Genomic DNA, 26,680 nt, shown 5'->3' with positions numbered 1-26,680 from the left:
AAGGTAGTATTGTGAAACACTGCAGATACGAACGACTTCCTTAATTTTGCCCCCGACTGACCATACTCCGTGAAATTTTCCCAGACCTCAATTGAGGAGTTTTGCTGCTCGAAGTTACCTCAGAAACCCTGTTAACTCGTAATGTGCTGAGCGAATCGCAAAACAGAAAGCATTTTTCACGGAACACAAACAAAACTGGCATGCCGAATGCATTTTCAGACAGAGAGATGCATGAATGCTAAATGTGTCACAGTCCGAGGGCATGAGTCATAAAGTAATCTCACAACTAACAACAGGGCAATTCCAAACTACTCTTTCAAACATACTGCAGCGTTAGTGCACCACCACTTTCCAGACAATGCTGAAAAGAGAGATAGAAAGAACATCATAAGAACGGGCCATAAAAAGTGAATTTCACCAATCACAGTCTCGATTAGATTACCTTTTCCTTCTGATGTCTCCAGGACGGAAATGAAGGAAATGGGAGAAATTCAATAACATATGACACCGAAATTCATTGGAACGATTTTCCCATTGGACAAAAAACCAAATAACGACGAGTCGAGTCACCGCAGGACTTTGTTTCACAACAGCGATGAAATAATAGTCTCCATTCGGTTCCAGTAAAAGCACAAATCGCTTTGGAACAGCAGAGCTGTTTGCGATTTTCCGCGCGGGAGGCGAACGCGATCTTGACAGCAGAGACACTTGGACACTTCGGTCAAATAACCATGAGCTGCTAGACATTACTACAATTTCGATTCTTGCTTTGCTAAATGATTTCACACATTGCTCGAAACAGGACGACTTTCACGTTTACACGGAACACGAAACACACCTGACTACAGGGAAAATGCACAAAGCTGAGCAGGCCGTGTTCCACATCAAACCGTGCAGCATTTATTCAGTCACTGTGTCTGTTTTGCAGAAGAAGGGTCCCAAAGAATGTTCTCCACCCTAAAACCGGAGGTCGCATTACAATCCGAGAACGACAGATCACATTGTGAGCATGCTCTGACCTCGGGGCCGGTTCGAGATGCCACTTTCCGTGCCTTTTACTTTAACCGTGCAATTTGCTGCAGAGATGTTCACTCCTGGACATGAGCCACGTGGATACCAACTGAGTCGGAAACCTGTGCGGCAATCGACGAGAAGCGATTCAATAAATTTTGCTAACTTCCATGGTGCTTATTGGAAATGCAGTTTCTGTTCAAGTCAATCGAAAAGGCAGTTTCTGAACATAGTAACAGAAGTCAAAAGGTAATTACCTCACCCCACCCCCACTCCGGAAGAGGTGCTAACTGCCCTTGAGTGCTTTCTGATCTCGATGTGAAGAGCTCACACGCCTCTGAGTCACCTTCAAGTCTCTGTTTGCGGAGTGAATCACAAAGAAGGACTTTTACCAGAGCTGCAACCGCCTCACTTCCCCACTCGCTCTCCCCTTTTACATTTTCCTGCTCGTCAGTGATTTAAAGAAAACCAAATGGATGCGATGTCATTCTGTAGCCTCTCTGTCGATTCCTCCGTTTCAGTTCCAACATGGCTTAGATCTCGGGGCGCACCTTAATATTAGCGGCGCTATGAAAGCACAGGTTCAAAGGTTCCTCTGAGAGTGTAAATTATTTCATTGCTGTTGCTGATTGAATGAGCCACTAACGTGCGAACTGCCCCAAAATATGATTCAGGAATCTGGTACCAACTCTCGCGCGTTGAATAACGACAGACAGCTTCCAAATGAGGCCTTTCAGAGACGACTTTGGGGTACATTTGACAGACAGACAAGTTCAGGAATCCGTGGTGCGCTGTGACACCTGCGCAGCAGCTTCTTCCCTGCCTTTGAACCGGGCCGCCTGCGCAAGGAATGCAAATGCGGTACTGCTTTTCGTGGAAGGATCAGAACGCGGCAAGGACACTCTCAAACAGAATGGCATATGCATCAGAACCAGGTTGGAGAAAAACTTTATAATGCTTTACACAGTAATTAAATGGAGTTGCCTTACATTTCACTACGAGAGCAGATTCTTTCAAGCAAATTCGAAGGCAGGTTTGCAGATGGGAAAGCAAGCAAGAAAGCTCCGTTCTTGTCCATGTAAAAGGCCGCAGTTGACGAACAAAGCAGTTTCTGCCCAGTTTCGAACTGGGGACCTTTCGCGTGTTAGGCGAACGTGATGACCACTACACTACAGAAACCAGCCGCGGTCGCCGCCCTGCGGCGCAGTGGCATCCAGCACTGAAAGTTGAAGCCATTCTCCGTTTCACCTTTCTGTTTCCAATTGCTCGTTGTTGTCCAGCGTAATTGACATCTTGAAAACGTTAAAAAAGACACGTGAAATTGATGACAATATATAGACAATGATTTCGTCAATGTTTGGACCGTAGGGCGAGGTGGAATAAGCTGGGACGACTTTCCCTGCAGCGTAACGGCTGCGATATGATCTTATGGAAGGGTTGTAAACTGAGTATTTCTGTGTTTTACCCAAATTGGGGTGAGTTGAAAACTCGAGAGCATAGGTTTAAGGTGAGTGGGCTGAAATTGACAAACGACCTGAGGCACATTTCCCACACAGAAGGTTGTGCGTGTATGGAATGAGCTCCCAGAGGAAGTGGAGGAGGCTATTACACTCAGAAAATTGCAAAGGTAATCGGATGAGTTTCTGGACAGGATGGGTTTAGAGGGATTGGGGCCAAATGCTGGGGAACGGGACTTGTTTAATTTTGGTTATGTGGTGAGCATGGATGAGATACACCTAAATATCTGTTTCCACGCCGTGTACCCCCATAACGTCTTGTTGCTAACACTGGCTTTAAAGGATTACTTTTTAGCGGAGTTTTCCATCGCAGTCTGTGGCACAATCGTTTAGTCTGTTCGACTGCTCACGGGAAAGGTAGTATTGTGAAACACTGCAGATACGAACGACTTCCTTAATTTTGCCCCGACTGACCATACTCCGTGAAATTTTCCCAGACCTCAATTGAGGAGTTTTGCTGCTCGAAGTTACCTCAGAAACCCTGTTAACTCGTAATGTGCTGAGCGAATCGCAAAACAGAAAGCATTTTTCACGGAACACAAACAAAACTGGCATGCCGAATGCATTTTCAGACAGAGAGATGCATGAATGCTAAATGTGTCACAGTCCGAGGGCATGAGTCATAAAGTAATCTCACAACTAACAACAGGGCAATTCCAAACTACTCTTTCAAACATACTGCAGCGTTAGTGCACCACCACTTTCCAGACAATGCTGAAAAGAGAGATAGAAAGAACATCATAAGAACGGGCCATAAAAAGTCAATTTCACCAATCACAGTCTCGATTAGATTACCTTTTCCTTCTGATGTCTCCAGGACGGAAATGAAGGAAATGGGAGAAATTCAATAACATATGACACCGAAATTCATTGGAACGATTTTCCCATTGGACAAAAAACCAAATAACGACGAGTCGAGTCACCGCAGGACTTTGTTTCACAACAGCGATGAAATAATAGTCTCCATTCGGTTCCAGTAAAAGCACAAATCGCTTTGGAACAGCAGAGCTGTTTGCGATTTTCCGCGCGGGAGGCGAACGCGATCTTGACAGCAGAGACACTTGGACACTTCGGTCAAATAACCATGAGCTGCTAGACATTACTACAATTTCGATTCTTGCTTTGCTAAATGATTTCACACATTGCTCGAAACAGGACGACTTTCACGTTTACACGGAACACGAAACACACCTGACTACAGGGAAAATGCACAAAGCTGAGCAGGCCGTGTTCCACATCAAACCGTGCAGCATTTATTCAGTCACTGTGTCTGTTTTGCAGAAGAAGGGTCCCAAAGAATGTTCTCCACCCTAAAACCGGAGGTCGCATTACAATCCGAGAACGACAGATCACATTGTGAGCATGCTCTGACCTCGGGGCCGGTTCGAGATGCCACTTTCCGTGCCTTTTACTTTAACCGTGCAATTTGCTGCAGAGATGTTCACTCCTGGACATGAGCCACGTGGATACCAACTGAGTCGGAAACCTGTGCGGCAATCGACGAGAAGCGATTCAATAAATTTTGCTAACTTCCATGGTGCTTATTGGAAATGCAGTTTCTGTTCAAGTCAATCGAAAAGGCAGTTTCTGAACATAGTAACAGAAGTCAAAAGGTAATTACCTCACCCCACCCCCACTCCGGAAGAGGTGCTAACTGCCCTTGAGTGCTTTCTGATCTCGATGTGAAGAGCTCACACGCCTCTGAGTCACCTTCAAGTCTCTGTTTGCGGAGTGAATCACAAAGAAGGACTTTTACCAGAGCTGCAACCGCCTCACTTCCCCACTCGCTCTCCCCTTTTACATTTTCCTGCTCGTCAGTGATTTAAAGAAAACCAAATGGATGCGATGTCATTCTGTAGCCTCTCTGTCGATTCCTCCGTTTCAGTTCCAACATGGCTTAGATCTCGGGGCGCACCTTAATATTAGCGGCGCTATGAAAGCACAGGTTCAAAGGTTCCTCTGAGAGTGTAAATTATTTCATTGCTGTTGCTGATTGAATGAGCCACTAACGTGCGAACTGCCCCAAAATATGATTCAGGAATCTGGTACCAACTCTCGCGCGTTGAATAACGACAGACAGCTTCCAAATGAGGCCTTTCAGAGACGACTTTGGGGTACATTTGACAGACAGACAAGTTCAGGAATCCGTGGTGCGCTGTGACACCTGCGCAGCAGCTTCTTCCCTGCCTTTGAACCGGGCCGCCTGCGCAAGGAATGCAAATGCGGTACTGCTTTTCGTGGAAGGATCAGAACGCGGCAAGGACACTCTCAAACAGAATGGCATATGCATCAGAACCAGGTTGGAGAAAAACTTTATAATGCTTTACACAGTAATTAAATGGAGTTGCCTTACATTTCACTACGAGAGCAGATTCTTTCAAGCAAATTCGAAGGCAGGTTTGCAGATGGGAAAGCAAGCAAGAAAGCTCCGTTCTTGTCCATGTAAAAGGCCGCAGTTGACGAACAAAGCAGTTTCTGCCCAGTTTCGAACTGGGGACCTTTCGCGTGTTAGGCGAACGTGATGACCACTACACTACAGAAACCAGCCGCGGTCGCCGCCCTGCGGCGCAGTGGCATCCAGCACTGAAAGTTGAAGCCATTCTCCGTTTCACCTTTCTGTTTCCAATTGCTCGTTGTTGTCCAGCGTAATTGACATCTTGAAAACGTTAAAAAAGACACGTGAAATTGATGACAATATATAGACAATGATTTCGTCAATGTTTGGACCGTAGGGCGAGGTGGAATAAGCTGGGACGACTTTCCCTGCAGCGTAACGGCTGCGATATGATCTTATGGAAGGGTTGTAAACTGAGTATTTCTGTGTTTTACCCAAATTGGGGTGAGTTGAAAACTCGAGAGCATAGGTTTAAGGTGAGTGGGCTGAAATTGACAAACGACCTGAGGCACATTTCCCACACAGAAGGTTGTGCGTGTATGGAATGAGCTCCCAGAGGAAGTGGAGGAGGCTATTACACTCAGAAAATTGCAAAGGTAATCGGATGAGTTTCTGGACAGGATGGGTTTAGAGGGATTGGGGCCAAATGCTGGGGAACGGGACTTGTTTAATTTTGGTTATGTGGTGAGCATGGATGAGATACACCTAAATATCTGTTTCCACGCCGTGTACCCCCATAACGTCTTGTTGCTAACACTGGCTTTAAAGGATTACTTTTTAGCGGAGTTTTCCATCGCAGTCTGTGGCACAATCGTTTAGTCTGTTCGACTGCTCACGGGAAAGGTAGTATTGTGAAACACTGCAGATACGAACGACTTCCTTAATTTTGCCCCGACTGACCATACTCCGTGAAATTTTCCCAGACCTCAATTGAGGAGTTTTGCTGCTCGAAGTTACCTCAGAAACCCTGTTAACTCGTAATGTGCTGAGCGAATCGCAAAACAGAAAGCATTTTTCACGGAACACAAACAAAACTGGCATGCCGAATGCATTTTCAGACAGAGAGATGCATGAATGCTAAATGTGTCACAGTCCGAGGGCATGAGTCATAAAGTAATCTCACAACTAACAACAGGGCAATTCCAAACTACTCTTTCAAACATACTGCAGCGTTAGTGCACCACCACTTTCCAGACAATGCTGAAAAGAGAGATAGAAAGAACATCATAAGAACGGGCCATAAAAAGTGAATTTCACCAATCACAGTCTCGATTAGATTACCTTTTCCTTCTGATGTCTCCAGGACGGAAATGAAGGAAATGGGAGAAATTCAATAACATATGACACCGAAATTCATTGGAACGATTTTCCCATTGGACAAAAAACCAAATAACGACGAGTCGAGTCACCGCAGGACTTTGTTTCACAACAGCGATGAAATAATAGTCTCCATTCGGTTCCAGTAAAAGCACAAATCGCTTTGGAACAGCAGAGCTGTTTGCGATTTTCCGCGCGGGAGGCGAACGCGATCTTGACAGCAGAGACACTTGGACACTTCGGTCAAATAACCATGAGCTGCTAGACATTACTACAATTTCGATTCTTGCTTTGCTAAATGATTTCACACATTGCTCGAAACAGGACGACTTTCACGTTTACACGGAACACGAAACACACCTGACTACAGGGAAAATGCACAAAGCTGAGCAGGCCGTGTTCCACATCAAACCGTGCAGCATTTATTCAGTCACTGTGTCTGTTTTGCAGAAGAAGGGTCCCAAAGAATGTTCTCCACCCTAAAACCGGAGGTCGCATTACAATCCGAGAACGACAGATCACATTGTGAGCATGCTCTGACCTCGGGGCCGGTTCGAGATGCCACTTTCCGTGCCTTTTACTTTAACCGTGCAATTTGCTGCAGAGATGTTCACTCCTGGACATGAGCCACGTGGATACCAACTGAGTCGGAAACCTGTGCGGCAATCGACGAGAAGCGATTCAATAAATTTTGCTAACTTCCATGGTGCTTATTGGAAATGCAGTTTCTGTTCAAGTCAATCGAAAAGGCAGTTTCTGAACATAGTAACAGAAGTCAAAAGGTAATTACCTCACCCCACCCCCACTCCGGAAGAGGTGCTAACTGCCCTTGAGTGCTTTCTGATCTCGATGTGAAGAGCTCACACGCCTCTGAGTCACCTTCAAGTCTCTGTTTGCGGAGTGAATCACAAAGAAGGACTTTTACCAGAGCTGCAACCGCCTCACTTCCCCACTCGCTCTCCCCTTTTACATTTTCCTGCTCGTCAGTGATTTAAAGAAAACCAAATGGATGCGATGTCATTCTGTAGCCTCTCTGTCGATTCCTCCGTTTCAGTTCCAACATGGCTTAGATCTCGGGGCGCACCTTAATATTAGCGGCGCTATGAAAGCACAGGTTCAAAGGTTCCTCTGAGAGTGTAAATTATTTCATTGCTGTTGCTGATTGAATGAGCCACTAACGTGCGAACTGCCCCAAAATATGATTCAGGAATCTGGTACCAACTCTCGCGCGTTGAATAACGACAGACAGCTTCCAAATGAGGCCTTTCAGAGACGACTTTGGGGTACATTTGACAGACAGACAAGTTCAGGAATCCGTGGTGCGCTGTGACCTGCCTTTGAACCGGTCCGCCTACGCAAGGAATGCAAATGCGGTACTGCTTTTCGTGGAAGGATCAGAACGCGGCAAGGACACTCTCAAACAGAATGGCATATGCATCAGAACCAGGTTGGAGAAAAACTTTATAATGCTTTACACAGTAATTAAATGGAGTTGCCTTACATTTCACTACGAGAGCAGATTCTTTCAAGCAAATTCGAAGGCAGGTTTGCAGATGGGAAAGCAAGCAAGAAAGCTCCGTTCTTGTCCATGTAAAAGGCCGCAGTTGACGAACAAAGCAGTTTCTGCCCAGTTTCGAACTGGGGACCTTTCGCGTGTTAGGCGAACGTGATGACCACTACACTACAGAAACCAGCCGCGGTCGCCGCCCTGCGGCGCAGTGGCATCCAGCACTGAAAGTTGAAGCCATTCTCCGTTTCACCTTTCTGTTTCCAATTGCTCGTTGTTGTCCAGCGTAATTGACATCTTGAAAACGTTAAAAAAGACACGTGAAATTGATGACAATATATAGACAATGATTTCGTCAATGTTTGGACCGTAGGGCGAGGTGGAATAAGCTGGGACGACTTTCCCTGCAGCGTAACGGCTGCGATATGATCTTATGGAAGGGTTGTAAACTGAGTATTTCTGTGTTTTACCCAAATTGGGGTGAGTTGAAAACTCGAGAGCATAGGTTTAAGGTGAGTGGGCTGAAATTGACAAACGACCTGAGGCACATTTCCCACACAGAAGGTTGTGCGTGTATGGAATGAGCTCCCAGAGGAAGTGGAGGAGGCTATTACACTCAGAAAATTGCAAAGGTAATCGGATGAGTTTCTGGACAGGATGGGTTTAGAGGGATTGGGGCCAAATGCTGGGGAACGGGACTTGTTTAATTTTGGTTATGTGGTGAGCATGGATGAGATACACCTAAATATCTGTTTCCACGCCGTGTACCCCCATAACGTCTTGTTGCTAACACTGGCTTTAAAGGATTACTTTTTAGCGGAGTTTTCCATCGCAGTCTGTGGCACAATCGTTTAGTCTGTTCGACTGCTCACGGGAAAGGTAGTATTGTGAAACACTGCAGATACGAACGACTTCCTTAATTTTGCCCCGACTGACCATACTCCGTGAAATTTTCCCAGACCTCAATTGAGGAGTTTTGCTGCTCGAAGTTACCTCAGAAACCCTGTTAACTCGTAATGTGCTGAGCGAATCGCAAAACAGAAAGCATTTTTCACGGAACACAAACAAAACTGGCATGCCGAATGCATTTTCAGACAGAGAGATGCATGAATGCTAAATGTGTCACAGTCCGAGGGCATGAGTCATAAAGTAATCTCACAACTAACAACAGGGCAATTCCAAACTACTCTTTCAAACATACTGCAGCGTTAGTGCACCACCACTTTCCAGACAATGCTGAAAAGAGAGATAGAAAGAACATCATAAGAACGGGCCATAAAAAGTCAATTTCACCAATCACAGTCTCGATTAGATTACCTTTTCCTTCTGATGTCTCCAGGACGGAAATGAAGGAAATGGGAGAAATTCAATAACATATGACACCGAAATTCATTGGAACGATTTTCCCATTGGACAAAAAACCAAATAACGACGAGTCGAGTCACCGCAGGACTTTGTTTCACAACAGCGATGAAATAATAGTCTCCATTCGGTTCCAGTAAAAGCACAAATCGCTTTGGAACAGCAGAGCTGTTTGCGATTTTCCGCGCGGGAGGCGAACGCGATCTTGACAGCAGAGACACTTGGACACTTCGGTCAAATAACCATGAGCTGCTAGACATTACTACAATTTCGATTCTTGCTTTGCTAAATGATTTCACACATTGCTCGAAACAGGACGACTTTCACGTTTACACGGAACACGAAACACACCTGACTACAGGGAAAATGCACAAAGCTGAGCAGGCCGTGTTCCACATCAAACCGTGCAGCATTTATTCAGTCACTGTGTCTGTTTTGCAGAAGAAGGGTCCCAAAGAATGTTCTCCACCCTAAAACCGGAGGTCGCATTACAATCCGAGAACGACAGATCACATTGTGAGCATGCTCTGACCTCGGGGCCGGTTCGAGATGCCACTTTCCGTGCCTTTTACTTTAACCGTGCAATTTGCTGCAGAGATGTTCACTCCTGGACATGAGCCACGTGGATACCAACTGAGTCGGAAACCTGTGCGGCAATCGACGAGAAGCGATTCAATAAATTTTGCTAACTTCCATGGTGCTTATTGGAAATGCAGTTTCTGTTCAAGTCAATCGAAAAGGCAGTTTCTGAACATAGTAACAGAAGTCAAAAGGTAATTACCTCACCCCACCCCCACTCCGGAAGAGGTGCTAACTGCCCTTGAGTGCTTTCTGATCTCGATGTGAAGAGCTCACACGCCTCTGAGTCACCTTCAAGTCTCTGTTTGCGGAGTGAATCACAAAGAAGGACTTTTACCAGAGCTGCAACCGCCTCACTTCCCCACTCGCTCTCCCCTTTTACATTTTCCTGCTCGTCAGTGATTTAAAGAAAACCAAATGGATGCGATGTCATTCTGTAGCCTCTCTGTCGATTCCTCCGTTTCAGTTCCAACATGGCTTAGATCTCGGGGCGCACCTTAATATTAGCGGCGCTATGAAAGCACAGGTTCAAAGGTTCCTCTGAGAGTGTAAATTATTTCATTGCTGTTGCTGATTGAATGAGCCACTAACGTGCGAACTGCCCCAAAATATGATTCAGGAATCTGGTACCAACTCTCGCGCGTTGAATAACGACAGACAGCTTCCAAATGAGGCCTTTCAGAGACGACTTTGGGGTACATTTGACAGACAGACAAGTTCAGGAATCCGTGGTGCGCTGTGACCTGCCTTTGAACCGGTCCGCCTACGCAAGGAATGCAAATGCGGTACTGCTTTTCGTGGAAGGATCAGAACGCGGCAAGGACACTCTCAAACAGAATGGCATATGCATCAGAACCAGGTTGGAGAAAAACTTTATAATGCTTTACACAGTAATTAAATGGAGTTGCCTTACATTTCACTACGAGAGCAGATTCTTTCAAGCAAATTCGAAGGCAGGTTTGCAGATGGGAAAGCAAGCAAGAAAGCTCCGTTCTTGTCCATGTAAAAGGCCGCAGTTGACGAACAAAGCAGTTTCTGCCCAGTTTCGAACTGGGGACCTTTCGCGTGTTAGGCGAACGTGATGACCACTACACTACAGAAACCAGCCGCGGTCGCCGCCCTGCGGCGCAGTGGCATCCAGCACTGAAAGTTGAAGCCATTCTCCGTTTCACCTTTCTGTTTCCAATTGCTCGTTGTTGTCCAGCGTAATTGACATCTTGAAAACGTTAAAAAAGACACGTGAAATTGATGACAATATATAGACAATGATTTCGTCAATGTTTGGACCGTAGGGCGAGGTGGAATAAGCTGGGACGACTTTCCCTGCAGCGTAACGGCTGCGATATGATCTTATGGAAGGGTTGTAAACTGAGTATTTCTGTGTTTTACCCAAATTGGGGTGAGTTGAAAACTCGAGAGCATAGGTTTAAGGTGAGTGGGCTGAAATTGACAAACGACCTGAGGCACATTTCCCACACAGAAGGTTGTGCGTGTATGGAATGAGCTCCCAGAGGAAGTGGAGGAGGCTATTACACTCAGAAAATTGCAAAGGTAATCGGATGAGTTTCTGGACAGGATGGGTTTAGAGGGATTGGGGCCAAATGCTGGGGAACGGGACTTGTTTAATTTTGGTTATGTGGTGAGCATGGATGAGATACACCTAAATATCTGTTTCCACGCCGTGTACCCCCATAACGTCTTGTTGCTAACACTGGCTTTAAAGGATTACTTTTTAGCGGAGTTTTCCATCGCAGTCTGTGGCACAATCGTTTAGTCTGTTCGACTGCTCACGGGAAAGGTAGTATTGTGAAACACTGCAGATACGAACGACTTCCTTAATTTTGCCCCGACTGACCATACTCCGTGAAATTTTCCCAGACCTCAATTGAGGAGTTTTGCTGCTCGAAGTTACCTCAGAAACCCTGTTAACTCGTAATGTGCTGAGCGAATCGCAAAACAGAAAGCATTTTTCACGGAACACAAACAAAACTGGCATGCCGAATGCATTTTCAGACAGAGAGATGCATGAATGCTAAATGTGTCACAGTCCGAGGGCATGAGTCATAAAGTAATCTCACAACTAACAACAGGGCAATTCCAAACTACTCTTTCAAACATACTGCAGCGTTAGTGCACCACCACTTTCCAGACAATGCTGAAAAGAGAGATAGAAAGAACATCATAAGAACGGGCCATAAAAAGTGAATTTCACCAATCACAGTCTCGATTAGATTACCTTTTCCTTCTGATGTCTCCAGGACGGAAATGAAGGAAATGGGAGAAATTCAATAACATATGACACCGAAATTCATTGGAACGATTTTCCCATTGGACAAAAAACCAAATAACGACGAGTCGAGTCACCGCAGGACTTTGTTTCACAACAGCGATGAAATAATAGTCTCCATTCGGTTCCAGTAAAAGCACAAATCGCTTTGGAACAGCAGAGCTGTTTGCGATTTTCCGCGCGGGAGGCGAACGCGATCTTGACAGCAGAGACACTTGGACACTTCGGTCAAATAACCATGAGCTGCTAGACATTACTACAATTTCGATTCTTGCTTTGCTAAATGATTTCACACATTGCTCGAAACAGGACGACTTTCACGTTTACACGGAACACGAAACACACCTGACTACAGGGAAAATGCACAAAGCTGAGCAGGCCGTGTTCCACATCAAACCGTGCAGCATTTATTCAGTCACTGTGTCTGTTTTGCAGAAGAAGGGTCCCAAAGAATGTTCTCCACCCTAAAACCGGAGGTCGCATTACAATCCGAGAACGACAGATCACATTGTGAGCATGCTCTGACCTCGGGGCCGGTTCGAGATGCCACTTTCCGTGCCTTTTACTTTAACCGTGCAATTTGCTGCAGAGATGTTCACTCCTGGACATGAGCCACGTGGATACCAACTGAGTCGGAAACCTGTGCGGCAATCGACGAGAAGCGATTCAATAAATTTTGCTAACTTCCATGGTGCTTATTGGAAATGCAGTTTCTGTTCAAGTCAATCGAAAAGGCAGTTTCTGAACATAGTAACAGAAGTCAAAAGGTAATTACCTCACCCCACCCCCACTCCGGAAGAGGTGCTAACTGCCCTTGAGTGCTTTCTGATCTCGATGTGAAGAGCTCACACGCCTCTGAGTCACCTTCAAGTCTCTGTTTGCGGAGTGAATCACAAAGAAGGACTTTTACCAGAGCTGCAACCGCCTCACTTCCCCACTCGCTCTCCCCTTTTACATTTTCCTGCTCGTCAGTGATTTAAAGAAAACCAAATGGATGCGATGTCATTCTGTAGCCTCTCTGTCGATTCCTCCGTTTCAGTTCCAACATGGCTTAGATCTCGGGGCGCACCTTAATATTAGCGGCGCTATGAAAGCACAGGTTCAAAGGTTCCTCTGAGAGTGTAAATTATTTCATTGCTGTTGCTGATTGAATGAGCCACTAACGTGCGAACTGCCCCAAAATATGATTCAGGAATCTGGTACCAACTCTCGCGCGTTGAATAACGACAGACAGCTTCCAAATGAGGCCTTTCAGAGACGACTTTGGGGTACATTTGACAGACAGACAAGTTCAGGAATCCGTGGTGCGCTGTGACACCTGCGCAGCAGCTTCTTCCCTGCCTTTGAACCGGGCCGCCTGCGCAAGGAATGCAAATGCGGTACTGCTTTTCGTGGAAGGATCAGAACGCGGCAAGGACACTCTCAAACAGAATGGCATATGCATCAGAACCAGGTTGGAGAAAAACTTTATAATGCTTTACACAGTAATTAAATGGAGTTGCCTTACATTTCACTACGAGAGCAGATTCTTTCAAGCAAATTCGAAGGCAGGTTTGCAGATGGGAAAGCAAGCAAGAAAGCTCCGTTCTTGTCCATGTAAAAGGCCGCAGTTGACGAACAAAGCAGTTTCTGCCCAGTTTCGAACTGGGGACCTTTCGCGTGTTAGGCGAACGTGATGACCACTACACTACAGAAACCAGCCGCGGTCGCCGCCCTGCGGCGCAGTGGCATCCAGCACTGAAAGTTGAAGCCATTCTCCGTTTCACCTTTCTGTTTCCAATTGCTCGTTGTTGTCCAGCGTAATTGACATCTTGAAAACGTTAAAAAAGACACGTGAAATTGATGACAATATATAGACAATGATTTCGTCAATGTTTGGACCGTAGGGCGAGGTGGAATAAGCTGGGACGACTTTCCCTGCAGCGTAACGGCTGCGATATGATCTTATGGAAGGGTTGTAAACTGAGTATTTCTGTGTTTTACCCAATTTGGGGTGAGTTGAAAACTCGAGAGCATAGGTTTAAGGTGAGTGGGCTGAAATTGACAAACGACCTGAGGCACATTTCCCACACAGAAGGTTGTGCGTGTATGGAATGAGCTCCCAGAGGAAGTGGAGGAGGCTATTACACTCAGAAAATTGCAAAGGTAATCGGATGAGTTTCTGGACAGGATGGGTTTAGAGGGATTGGGGCCAAATGCTGGGGAACGGGACTTGTTTAATTTTGGTTATGTGGTGAGCATGGATGAGATACACCTAAATATCTGTTTCCACGCCGTGTACCCCCATAACGTCTTGTTGCTAACACTGGCTTTAAAGGATTACTTTTTAGCGGAGTTTTCCATCGCAGTCTGTGGCACAATCGTTTAGTCTGTTCGACTGCTCACGGGAAAGGTAGTATTGTGAAACACTGCAGATACGAACGACTTCCTTAATTTTGCCCCGACTGACCATACTCCGTGAAATTTTCCCAGACCTCAATTGAGGAGTTTTGCTGCTCGAAGTTACCTCAGAAACCCTGTTAACTCGTAATGTGCTGAGCGAATCGCAAAACAGAAAGCATTTTTCACGGAACACAAACAAAACTGGCATGCCGAATGCATTTTCAGACAGAGAGATGCATGAATGCTAAATGTGTCACAGTCCGAGGGCATGAGTCATAAAGTAATCTCACAACTAACAACAGGGCAATTCCAAACTTCTCTTTCAAACATACTGCAGCGTTAGTGCACCACCACTTTCCAGACAATGCTGAAAAGAGAGATAGAAAGAACATCATAAGAACGGGCCATAAAAAGTGAATTTCACCAATCACAGTCTCGATTAGATTACCTTTTCCTTCTGATGTCTCCAGGACGGAAATGAAGGAAATGGGAGAAATTCAATAACATATGACACCGAAATTCATTGGAACGATTTTCCCATTGGACAAAAAACCAAATAACGACGAGTCGAGTCACCGCAGGACTTTGTTTCACAACAGCGATGAAATAATAGTCTCCATTCGGTTCCAGTAAAAGCACAAATCGCTTTGGAACAGCAGAGCTGTTTGCGATTTTCCGCGCGGGAGGCGAACGCGATCTTGACAGCAGAGACACTTGGACACTTCGGTCAAATAACCATGAGCTGCTAGACATTACTACAATTTCGATTCTTGCTTTGCTAAATGATTTCACACATTGCTCGAAACAGGACGACTTTCACGTTTACACGGAACACGAAACACACCTGACTACAGGGAAAATGCACAAAGCTGAGCAGGCCGTGTTCCACATCAAACCGTGCAGCATTTATTCAGTCACTGTGTCTGTTTTGCAGAAGAAGGGTCCCAAAGAATGTTCTCCACCCTAAAACCGGAGGTCGCATTACAATCCGAGAACGACAGATCACATTGTGAGCATGCTCTGACCTCGGGGCCGGTTCGAGATGCCACTTTCCGTGCCTTTTACTTTAACCGTGCAATTTGCTGCAGAGATGTTCACTCCTGGACATGAGCCACGTGGATACCAACTGAGTCGGAAACCTGTGCGGCAATCGACGAGAAGCGATTCAATAAATTTTGCTAACTTCCATGGTGCTTATTGGAAATGCAGTTTCTGTTCAAGTCAATCGAAAAGGCAGTTTCTGAACATAGTAACAGAAGTCAAAAGGTAATTACCTCACCCCACCCCCACTCCGGAAGAGGTGCTAACTGCCCTTGAGTGCTTTCTGATCTCGATGTGAAGAGCTCACACGCCTCTGAGTCACCTTCAAGTCTCTGTTTGCGGAGTGAATCACAAAGAAGGACTTTTACCAGAGCTGCAACCGCCTCACTTCCCCACTCGCTCTCCCCTTTTACATTTTCCTGCTCGTCAGTGATTTAAAGAAAACCAAATGGATGCGATGTCATTCTGTAGCCTCTCTGTCGATTCCTCCGTTTCAGTTCCAACATGGCTTAGATCTCGGGGCGCACCTTAATATTAGCGGCGCTATGAAAGCACAGGTTCAAAGGTTCCTCTGAGAGTGTAAATTATTTCATTGCTGTTGCTGATTGAATGAGCCACTAACGTGCGAACTGCCCCAAAATATGATTCAGGAATCTGGTACCAACTCTCGCGCGTTGAATAACGACAGACAGCTTCCAAATGAGGCCTTTCAGAGACGACTTTGGGGTACATTTGACAGACAGACAAGTTCAGGAATCCGTGGTGCGCTGTGACCTGCCTTTGAACCGGTCCGCCTACGCAAGGAATGCAAATGCGGTACTGCTTTTCGTGGAAGGATCAGAACGCGGCAAGGACACTCTCAAACAGAATGGCATATGCATCAGAACCAGGTTGGAGAAAAACTTTATAATGCTTTACACAGTAATTAAATGGAGTTGCCTTACATTTCACTACGAGAGCAGATTCTTTCAAGCAAATTCGAAGGCAGGTTTGCAGATGGGAAAGCAAGCAAGAAAGCTCCGTTCTTGTCCATGTAAAAGGCCGCAGTTGACGAACAAAGCAGTTTCTGCCCAGTTTCGAACTGGGGACCTTTCGCGTGTTAGGCGAACGTGATGACCACTACACTACAGAAACCAGCCGCGGTCGCCGCCCTGCGGCGCAGTGGCATCCAGCACTGAAAGTTGAAGCCATTCTCCGTTTCACCTTTCTGTTTCCAATTGCTCGTTGTTGTCCAGCGTAATTGACATCTTGAAAACGTTAAAAAAGACACGTGAAATTGATGACAATATATAGACAATGATTTCGTCAATGTTTGGACCGTAGGGCGAGGTGGAATAAGCTGGGACGACTTTCCCTGCAGCGTAACGGCTGCGATATGATCTTATGGAAGGGTTGTAAACTGAGTATTTCTGTGTTTTACCCAAATTGGGGTGAGTTGAAAACTCGAGAGCATAGGTTTAAGGTGAGTGGGCTGAAATTGACAAACGACCTGAGGCACATTTCCCACACAGAAGGTTGTGCGTGTATGGAATGAGCTCCCAGAGGAAGTGGAGGAGGCTATTACACTCAGAAAATTGCAAAGGTAATCGGATGAGTTTCTGGACAGGATGGGTTTAGAGGGATTGGGGCCAAATGCTGGGGAACGGGACTTGTTTAATTTTGGTTATGTGGTGAGCATGGATGAGATACACCTAAATATCTGTTTCCACGCCGTGTACCCCCATAACGTCTTGTTGCTAACACTGGCTTTAAAGGATTACTTTTTAGCGGAGTTTTCCATCGCAGTCTGTGGCACAATCGTTTAGTCTGTTCGACTGCTCACGGGAAAGGTAGTATTGTGAAACACTGCAGATACGAACGACTTCCTTAATTTTGCCCCGACTGACCATACTCCGTGAAATTTTCCCAGACCTCAATTGAGGAGTTTTGCTGCTCGAAGTTACCTCAGAAACCCTGTTAACTCGTAATGTGCTGAGCGAATCGCAAAACAGAAAGCATTTTTCACGGAACACAAACAAAACTGGCATGCCGAATGCATTTTCAGACAGAGAGATGCATGAATGCTAAATGTGTCACAGTCCGAGGGCATGAGTCATAAAGTAATCTCACAACTAACAACAGGGCAATTCCAAACTACTCTTTCAAACATACTGCAGCGTTAGTGCACCACCACTTTCCAGACAATGCTGAAAAGAGAGATAGAAAGAACATCATAAGAACGGGCCATAAAAAGTCAATTTCACCAATCACAGTCTCGATTAGATTACCTTTTCCTTCTGATGTCTCCAGGACGGAAATGAAGGAAATGGGAGAAATTCAATAACATATGACACCGAAATTCATTGGAACGATTTTCCCATTGGACAAAAAACCAAATAACGACGAGTCGAGTCACCGCAGGACTTTGTTTCACAACAGCGATGAAATAATAGTCTCCATTCGGTTCCAGTAAAAGCACAAATCGCTTTGGAACAGCAGAGCTGTTTGCGATTTTCCGCGCGGGAGGCGAACGCGATCTTGACAGCAGAGACACTTGGACACTTCGGTCAAATAACCATGAGCTGCTAGACATTACTACAATTTCGATTCTTGCTTTGCTAAATGATTTCACACATTGCTCGAAACAGGACGACTTTCACGTTTACACGGAACACGAAACACACCTGACTACAGGGAAAATGCACAAAGCTGAGCAGGCCGTGTTCCACATCAAACCGTGCAGCATTTATTCAGTCACTGTGTCTGTTTTGCAGAAGAAGGGTCCCAAAGAATGTTCTCCACCCTAAAACCGGAGGTCGCATTACAATCCGAGAACGACAGATCACATTGTGAGCATGCTCTGACCTCGGGGCCGGTTCGAGATGCCACTTTCCGTGCCTTTTACTTTAACCGTGCAATTTGCTGCAGAGATGTTCACTCCTGGACATGAGCCACGTGGATACCAACTGAGTCGGAAACCTGTGCGGCAATCGACGAGAAGCGATTCAATAAATTTTGCTAACTTCCATGGTGCTTATTGGAAATGCAGTTTCTGTTCAAGTCAATCGAAAAGGCAGTTTCTGAACATAGTAACAGAAGTCAAAAGGTAATTACCTCACCCCACCCCCACTCCGGAAGAGGTGCTAACTGCCCTTGAGTGCTTTCTGATCTCGATGTGAAGAGCTCACACGCCTCTGAGTCACCTTCAAGTCTCTGTTTGCGGAGTGAATCACAAAGAAGGACTTTTACCAGAGCTGCAACCGCCTCACTTCCCCACTCGCTCTCCCCTTTTACATTTTCCTGCTCGTCAGTGATTTAAAGAAAACCAAATGGATGCGATGTCATTCTGTAGCCTCTCTGTCGATTCCTCCGTTTCAGTTCCAACATGGCTTAGATCTCGGGGCGCACCTTAATATTAGCGGCGCTATGAAAGCACAGGTTCAAAGGTTCCTCTGAGAGTGTAAATTATTTCATTGCTGTTGCTGATTGAATGAGCCACTAACGTGCGAACTGCCCCAAAATATGATTCAGGAATCTGGTACCAACTCTCGCGCGTTGAATAACGACAGACAGCTTCCAAATGAGGCCTTTCAGAGACGACTTTGGGGTACATTTGACAGACAGACAAGTTCAGGAATCCGTGGTGCGCTGTGACCTGCCTTTGAACCGGTCCGCCTACGCAAGGAATGCAAATGCGGTACTGCTTTTCGTGGAAGGATCAGAACGCGGCAAGGACACTCTCAAACAGAATGGCATATGCATCAGAACCAGGTTGGAGAAAAACTTTATAATGCTTTACACAGTAATTAAATGGAGTTGCCTTACATTTCACTACGAGAGCAGATTCTTTCAAGCAAATTCGAAGGCAGGTTTGCAGATGGGAAAGCAAGCAAGAAAGCTCCGTTCTTGTCCATGTAAAAGGCCGCAGTTGACGAACAAAGCAGTTTCTGCCCAGTTTCGAACTGGGGACCTTTCGCGTGTTAGGCGAACGTGATGACCACTACACTACAGAAACCAGCCGCGGTCGCCGCCCTGCGGCGCAGTGGCATCCAGCACTGAAAGTTGAAGCCATTCTCCGTTTCACCTTTCTGTTTCCAATTGCTCGTTGTTGTCCAGCGTAATTGACATCTTGAAAACGTTAAAAAAGACACGTGAAATTGATGACAATATATAGACAATGATTTCGTCAATGTTTGGACCGTAGGGCGAGGTGGAATAAGCTGGGACGACTTTCCCTGCAGCGTAACGGCTGCGATATGATCTTATGGAAGGGTTGTAAACTGAGTATTTCTGTGTTTTACCCAAATTGGGGTGAGTTGAAAACTCGAGAGCATAGGTTTAAGGTGAGTGGGCTGAAATTGACAAACGACCTGAGGCACATTTCCCACACAGAAGGTTGTGCGTGTATGGAATGAGCTCCCAGAGGAAGTGGAGGAGGCTATTACACTCAGAAAATTGCAAAGGTAATCGGATGAGTTTCTGGACAGGATGGGTTTAGAGGGATTGGGGCCAAATGCTGGGGAACGGGACTTGTTTAATTTTGGTTATGTGGTGAGCATGGATGAGATACACCTAAATATCTGTTTCCACGCCGTGTACCCCCATAACGTCTTGTTGCTAACACTGGCTTTAAAGGATTACTTTTTAGCGGAGTTTTCCATCGCAGTCTGTGGCACAATCGTTTAGTCTGTTCGACTGCTCACGGGAAAGGTAGTATTGTGAAACACTGCAGATACGAACGACTTCCTTAATTTTGCCCCGACTGACCATACTCCGTGAAATTTTCCCAGACCTCAATTGAGGAGTTTTGCTGCTCGAAGTTACCTCAGAAACCCTGTTAACTCGTAATATGCTGAGCGAATCGCAAAACAGAAAGCATTTTTCACGGAACACAAACAAAACTGGCATGCCGAATGCATTTTCAGACAGAGAGATGCATGAATGCTAAATGTGTCACAGTCCGAGGGCATGAGTCATAAAGTAATCTCACAACTAACAACAGGGCAATTCCAAACTACTCTTTCAAACATACTGCAGCGTTAGTGCACCACCACTTTCCAGACAATGCTGAAAAGAGAGATAGAAAGAACATCATAAGAACGGGCCATAAAAAGTGAATTTCACCAATCACAGTCTCGATTAGATTACCTTTTCCTTCTGATGTCTCCAGGACGGAAATGAAGGAAATGGGAGAAATTCAATAACATATGACACCGAAATTCATTGGAACGATTTTCCCATTGGACAAAAAACCAAATAACGACGAGTCGAGTCACCGCAGGACTTTGTTTCACAACAGCGATGAAATAATAGTCTCCATTCGGTTCCAGTAAAAGCACAAATCGCTTTGGAACAGCAGAGCTGTTTGCGATTTTCCGCGCGGGAGGCGAACGCGATCTTGACAGCAGAGACACTTGGACACTTCGGTCAAATAACCATGAGCTGCTAGACATTACTACAATTTCGATTCTTGCTTTGCTAAATGATTTCACACATTGCTCGAAACAGGACGACTTTCACGTTTACACGGAACACGAAACACACCTGACTACAGGGAAAATGCACAAAGCTGAGCAGGCCGTGTTCCACATCAAACCGTGCAGCATTTATTCAGTCACTGTGTCTGTTTTGCAGAAGAAGGGTCCCAAAGAATGTTCTCCACCCTAAAACCGGAGGTCGCATTACAATCCGAGAACGACAGATCACATTGTGAGCATGCTCTGACCTCGGGGCCGGTTCGAGATGCCACTTTCCGTGCCTTTTACTTTAACCGTGCAATTTGCTGCAGAGATGTTCACTCCTGGACATGAGCCACGTGGATACCAACTGAGTCGGAAACCTGTGCGGCAATCGACGAGAAGCGATTCAATAAATTTTGCTAACTTCCATGGTGCTTATTGGAAATGCAGTTTCTGTTCAAGTCAATCGAAAAGGCAGTTTCTGAACATAGTAACAGAAGTCAAAAGGTAATTACCTCACCCCACCCCCACTCCGGAAGAGGTGCTAACTGCCCTTGAGTGCTTTCTGATCTCGATGTGAAGAGCTCACACGCCTCTGAGTCACCTTCAAGTCTCTGTTTGCGGAGTGAATCACAAAGAAGGACTTTTACCAGAGCTGCAACCGCCTCACTTCCCCACTCGCTCTCCCCTTTTACATTTTCCTGCTCGTCAGTGATTTAAAGAAAACCAAATGGATGCGATGTCATTCTGTAGCCTCTCTGTCGATTCCTCCGTTTCAGTTCCAACATGGCTTAGATCTCGGGGCGCACCTTAATATTAGCGGCGCTATGAAAGCACAGGTTCAAAGGTTCCTCTGAGAGTGTAAATTATTTCATTGCTGTTGCTGATTGAATGAGCCACTAACGTGCGAACTGCCCCAAAATATGATTCAGGAATCTGGTACCAACTCTCGCGCGTTGAATAACGACAGACAGCTTCCAAATGAGGCCTTTCAGAGACGACTTTGGGGTACATTTGACAGACAGACAAGTTCAGGAATCCGTGGTGCGCTGTGACACCTGCGCAGCAGCTTCTTCCCTGCCTTTGAACCGGGCCGCCTGCGCAAGGAATGCAAATGCGGTACTGCTTTTCGTGGAAGGATCAGAACGCGGCAAGGACACTCTCAAACAGAATGGCATATGCATCAGAACCAGGTTGGAGAAAAACTTTATAATGCTTTACACAGTAATTAAATGGAGTTGCCTTACATTTCACTACGAGAGCAGATTCTTTCAAGCAAATTCGAAGGCAGGTTTGCAGATGGGAAAGCAAGCAAGAAAGCTCCGTTCTTGTCCATGTAAAAGGCCGCAGTTGACGAACAAAGCAGTTTCTGCCCAGTTTCGAACTGGGGACCTTTCGCGTGTTAGGCGAACGTGATGACCACTACACTACAGAAACCAGCCGCGGTCGCCGCCCTGCGGCGCAGTGGCATCCAGCACTGAAAGTTGAAGCCATTCTCCGTTTCACCTTTCTGTTTCCAATTGCTCGTTGTTGTCCAGCGTAATTGACATCTTGAAAACGTTAAAAAAGACACGTGAAATTGATGACAATATATAGACAATGATTTCGTCAATGTTTGGACCGTAGGGCGAGGTGGAATAAGCTGGGACGACTTTCCCTGCAGCGTAACGGCTGCGATATGATCTTATGGAAGGGTTGTAAACTGAGTATTTCTGTGTTTTACCCAATTTGGGGTGAGTTGAAAACTCGAGAGCATAGGTTTAAGGTGAGTGGGCTGAAATTGACAAACGACCTGAGGCACATTTCCCACACAGAAGGTTGTGCGTGTATGGAATGAGCTCCCAGAGGAAGTGGAGGAGGCTATTACACTCAGAAAATTGCAAAGGTAATCGGATGAGTTTCTGGACAGGATGGGTTTAGAGGGATTGGGGCCAAATGCTGGGGAACGGGACTTGTTTAATTTTGGTTATGTGGTGAGCATGGATGAGATACACCTAAATATCTGTTTCCACGCCGTGTACCCCCATAACGTCTTGTTGCTAACACTGGCTTTAAAGGATTACTTTTTAGCGGAGTTTTCCATCGCAGTCTGTGGCACAATCGTTTAGTCTGTTCGACTGCTCACGGGAAAGGTAGTATTGTGAAACACTGCAGATACGAACGACTTCCTTAATTTTGCCCCGACTGACCATACTCCGTGAAATTTTCCCAGACCTCAATTGAGGAGTTTTGCTGCTCGAAGTTACCTCAGAAACCCTGTTAACTCGTAATGTGCTGAGCGAATCGCAAAACAGAAAGCATTTTTCACGGAACACAAACAAAACTGGCATGCCGAATGCATTTTCAGACAGAGAGATGCATGAATGCTAAATGTGTCACAGTCCGAGGGCATGAGTCATAAAGTAATCTCACAACTAACAACAGGGCAATTCCAAACTTCTCTTTCAAACATACTGCAGCGTTAGTGCACCACCACTTTCCAGACAATGCTGAAAAGAGAGATAGAAAGAACATCATAAGAACGGGCCATAAAAAGTGAATTTCACCAATCACAGTGCGCTGTGACCTGCCTTTGAACCGGTCCGCCTACGCAAGGAATGCAAATGCGGTACTGCTTTTCGTGGAAGGATCAGAACGCGGCAAGGACACTCTCAAACAGAATGGCATATGCATCAGAACCAGGTTGGAGAAAAACTTTATAATGCTTTACACAGTAATTAAATGGAGTTGCCTTACATTTCACTACGAGAGCAGATTCTTTCAAGCAAATTCGAAGGCAGGTTTGCAGATGGGAAAGCAAGCAAGAAAGCTCCGTTCTTGTCCATGTAAAAGGCCGCAGTTGACGAACAAAGCAGTTTCTGCCCAGTTTCGAACTGGGGACCTTTCGCGTGTTAGGCGAACGTGATGACCACTACACTACAGAAACCAGCCGCGGTCGCCGCCCTGCGGCGCAGTGGCATCCAGCACTGAAAGTTGAAGCCATTCTCCGTTTCACCTTTCTGTTTCCAATTGCTCGTTGTTGTCCAGCGTAATTGACATCTTGAAAACGTTAAAAAAGACACGTGAAATTGATGACAATATATAGACAATGATTTCGTCAATGTTTGGACCGTAGGGCGAGGTGGAATAAGCTGGGACGACTTTCCCTGCAGCGTAACGGCTGCGATATGATCTTATGGAAGGGTTGTAAACTGAGTATTTCTGTGTTTTACCCAAATTGGGGTGAGTTGAAAACTCGAGAGCATAGGTTTAAGGTGAGTGGGCTGAAATTGACAAACGACCTGAGGCACATTTCCCACACAGAAGGTTGTGCGTGTATGGAATGAGCTCCCAGAGGAAGTGGAGGAGGCTATTACACTCAGAAAATTGCAAAGGTAATCGGATGAGTTTCTGGACAGGATGGGTTTAGAGGGATTGGGGCCAAATGCTGGGGAACGGGACTTGTTTAATTTTGGTTATGTGGTGAGCATGGATGAGATACACCTAAATATCTGTTTCCACGCCGTGTACCCCCATAACGTCTTGTTGCTAACACTGGCTTTAAAGGATTACTTTTTAGCGGAGTTTTCCATCGCAGTCTGTGGCACAATCGTTTAGTCTGTTCGACTGCTCACGGGAAAGGTAGTATTGTGAAACACTGCAGATACGAACGACTTCCTTAATTTTGCCCCGACTGACCATACTCCGTGAAATTTTCCCAGACCTCAATTGAGGAGTTTTGCTGCTCGAAGTTACCTCAGAAACCCTGTTAACTCGTAATGTGCTGAGCGAATCGCAAAACAGAAAGCATTTTTCACGGAACACAAACAAAACTGGCATGCCGAATGCATTTTCAGACAGAGAGATGCATGAATGCTAAATGTGTCACAGTCCGAGGGCATGAGTCATAAAGTAATCTCACAACTAACAACAGGGCAATTCCAAACTACTCTTTCAAACATACTGCAGCGTTAGTGCACCACCACTTTCCAGACAATGCTGAAAAGAGAGATAGAAAGAACATCATAAGAACGGGCCATAAAAAGTCAATTTCACCAATCACAGTCTCGATTAGATTACCTTTTCCTTCTGATGTCTCCAGGACGGAAATGAAGGAAATGGGAGAAATTCAATAACATATGACACCGAAATTCATTGGAACGATTTTCCCATTGGACAAAAAACCAAATAACGACGAGTCGAGTCACCGCAGGACTTTGTTTCACAACAGCGATGAAATAATAGTCTCCATTCGGTTCCAGTAAAAGCACAAATCGCTTTGGAACAGCAGAGCTGTTTGCGATTTTCCGCGCGGGAGGCGAACGCGATCTTGACAGCAGAGACACTTGGACACTTCGGTCAAATAACCATGAGCTGCTAGACATTACTACAATTTCGATTCTTGCTTTGCTAAATGATTTCACACATTGCTCGAAACAGGACGACTTTCACGTTTACACGGAACACGAAACACACCTGACTACAGGGAAAATGCACAAAGCTGAGCAGGCCGTGTTCCACATCAAACCGTGCAGCATTTATTCAGTCACTGTGTCTGTTTTGCAGAAGAAGGGTCCCAAAGAATGTTCTCCACCCTAAAACCGGAGGTCGCATTACAATCCGAGAACGACAGATCACATTGTGAGCATGCTCTGACCTCGGGGCCGGTTCGAGATGCCACTTTCCGTGCCTTTTACTTTAACCGTGCAATTTGCTGCAGAGATGTTCACTCCTGGACATGAGCCACGTGGATACCAACTGAGTCGGAAACCTGTGCGGCAATCGACGAGAAGCGATTCAATAAATTTTGCTAACTTCCATGGTGCTTATTGGAAATGCAGTTTCTGTTCAAGTCAATCGAAAAGGCAGTTTCTGAACATAGTAACAGAAGTCAAAAGGTAATTACCTCACCCCACCCCCACTCCGGAAGAGGTGCTAACTGCCCTTGAGTGCTTTCTGATCTCGATGTGAAGAGCTCACACGCCTCTGAGTCACCTTCAAGTCTCTGTTTGCGGAGTGAATCACAAAGAAGGACTTTTACCAGAGCTGCAACCGCCTCACTTCCCCACTCGCTCTCCCCTTTTACATTTTCCTGCTCGTCAGTGATTTAAAGAAAACCAAATGGATGCGATGTCATTCTGTAGCCTCTCTGTCGATTCCTCCGTTTCAGTTCCAACATGGCTTAGATCTCGGGGCGCACCTTAATATTAGCGGCGCTATGAAAGCACAGGTTCAAAGGTTCCTCTGAGAGTGTAAATTATTTCATTGCTGTTGCTGATTGAATGAGCCACTAACGTGCGAACTGCCCCAAAATATGATTCAGGAATCTGGTACCAACTCTCGCGCGTTGAATAACGACAGACAGCTTCCAAATGAGGCCTTTCAGAGACGACTTTGGGGTACATTTGACAGACAGACAAGTTCAGGAATCCGTGGTGCGCTGTGACACCTGCGCAGCAGCTTCTTCCCTGCCTTTGAACCGGGCCGCCTGCGCAAGGAATGCAAATGCGGTACTGCTTTTCGTGGAAGGATCAGAACGCGGCAAGGACACTCTCAAACAGAATGGCATATGCATCAGAACCAGGTTGGAGAAAAACTTTATAATGCTTTACACAGTAATTAAATGGAGTTGCCTTACATTTCACTACGAGAGCAGATTCTTTCAAGCAAATTCGAAGGCAGGTTTGCAGATGGGAAAGCAAGCAAGAAAGCTCCGTTCTTGTCCATGTAAAAGGCCGCAGTTGACGAACAAAGCAGTTTCTGCCCAGTTTCGAACTGGGGACCTTTCGCGTGTTAGGCGAACGTGATGACCACTACACTACAGAAACCAGCCGCGGTCGCCGCCCTGCGGCGCAGTGGCATCCA

The 26,680-nt window shown here is 45.8% G+C and overlaps 10 non-coding genes across 10 annotated transcripts; all 10 read right to left on the bottom strand.

Moving 5' to 3' along the window:
- Positions 1 to 2,117: 2,117 nt before the first annotated feature.
- trnav-aac (transfer RNA valine (anticodon AAC)) lies at positions 2,118 to 2,190 on the bottom strand. The gene has a single exon. It is a non-coding gene; the product is annotated as a tRNA-Val (tRNA).
- Positions 2,191 to 4,998: 2,808 nt separating this feature from the next.
- On the bottom strand, positions 4,999 to 5,071 carry trnav-aac (transfer RNA valine (anticodon AAC)). Its single transcript has one exon. It is a non-coding gene; the product is annotated as a tRNA-Val (tRNA).
- Positions 5,072 to 7,858: 2,787 nt separating this feature from the next.
- trnav-aac (transfer RNA valine (anticodon AAC)) lies at positions 7,859 to 7,931 on the bottom strand. The gene has a single exon. It is a non-coding gene; the product is annotated as a tRNA-Val (tRNA).
- Positions 7,932 to 10,718: 2,787 nt separating this feature from the next.
- trnav-aac (transfer RNA valine (anticodon AAC)) lies at positions 10,719 to 10,791 on the bottom strand. Its single transcript has one exon. It is a non-coding gene; the product is annotated as a tRNA-Val (tRNA).
- A 2,808-nt stretch (positions 10,792 to 13,599) lies between these two features.
- Positions 13,600 to 13,672, bottom strand: trnav-aac (transfer RNA valine (anticodon AAC)). The gene has a single exon. It is a non-coding gene; the product is annotated as a tRNA-Val (tRNA).
- Positions 13,673 to 16,459: 2,787 nt separating this feature from the next.
- trnav-aac (transfer RNA valine (anticodon AAC)) lies at positions 16,460 to 16,532 on the bottom strand. Its single transcript has one exon. It is a non-coding gene; the product is annotated as a tRNA-Val (tRNA).
- A 2,787-nt stretch (positions 16,533 to 19,319) lies between these two features.
- On the bottom strand, positions 19,320 to 19,392 carry trnav-aac (transfer RNA valine (anticodon AAC)). The gene has a single exon. It is a non-coding gene; the product is annotated as a tRNA-Val (tRNA).
- Positions 19,393 to 22,200: 2,808 nt separating this feature from the next.
- Positions 22,201 to 22,273, bottom strand: trnav-aac (transfer RNA valine (anticodon AAC)). The gene has a single exon. It is a non-coding gene; the product is annotated as a tRNA-Val (tRNA).
- Positions 22,274 to 23,689: 1,416 nt separating this feature from the next.
- Positions 23,690 to 23,762, bottom strand: trnav-aac (transfer RNA valine (anticodon AAC)). The gene has a single exon. It is a non-coding gene; the product is annotated as a tRNA-Val (tRNA).
- Positions 23,763 to 26,570: 2,808 nt separating this feature from the next.
- Positions 26,571 to 26,643, bottom strand: trnav-aac (transfer RNA valine (anticodon AAC)). Its single transcript has one exon. It is a non-coding gene; the product is annotated as a tRNA-Val (tRNA).
- Between the last annotated feature and the right edge of the window lie 37 nt (positions 26,644 to 26,680).

Source organism: Chiloscyllium punctatum, unplaced genomic scaffold, assembly GCF_047496795.1.
Source record: "Chiloscyllium punctatum isolate Juve2018m unplaced genomic scaffold, sChiPun1.3 scaffold_785, whole genome shotgun sequence".
Taxonomy (NCBI): Eukaryota; Metazoa; Chordata; class Chondrichthyes; order Orectolobiformes; family Hemiscylliidae; genus Chiloscyllium; species Chiloscyllium punctatum.
The sequence above is the reverse complement of the archived record's forward strand: the minus strand, read 5'-3'. Positions and strand labels throughout refer to the sequence as shown.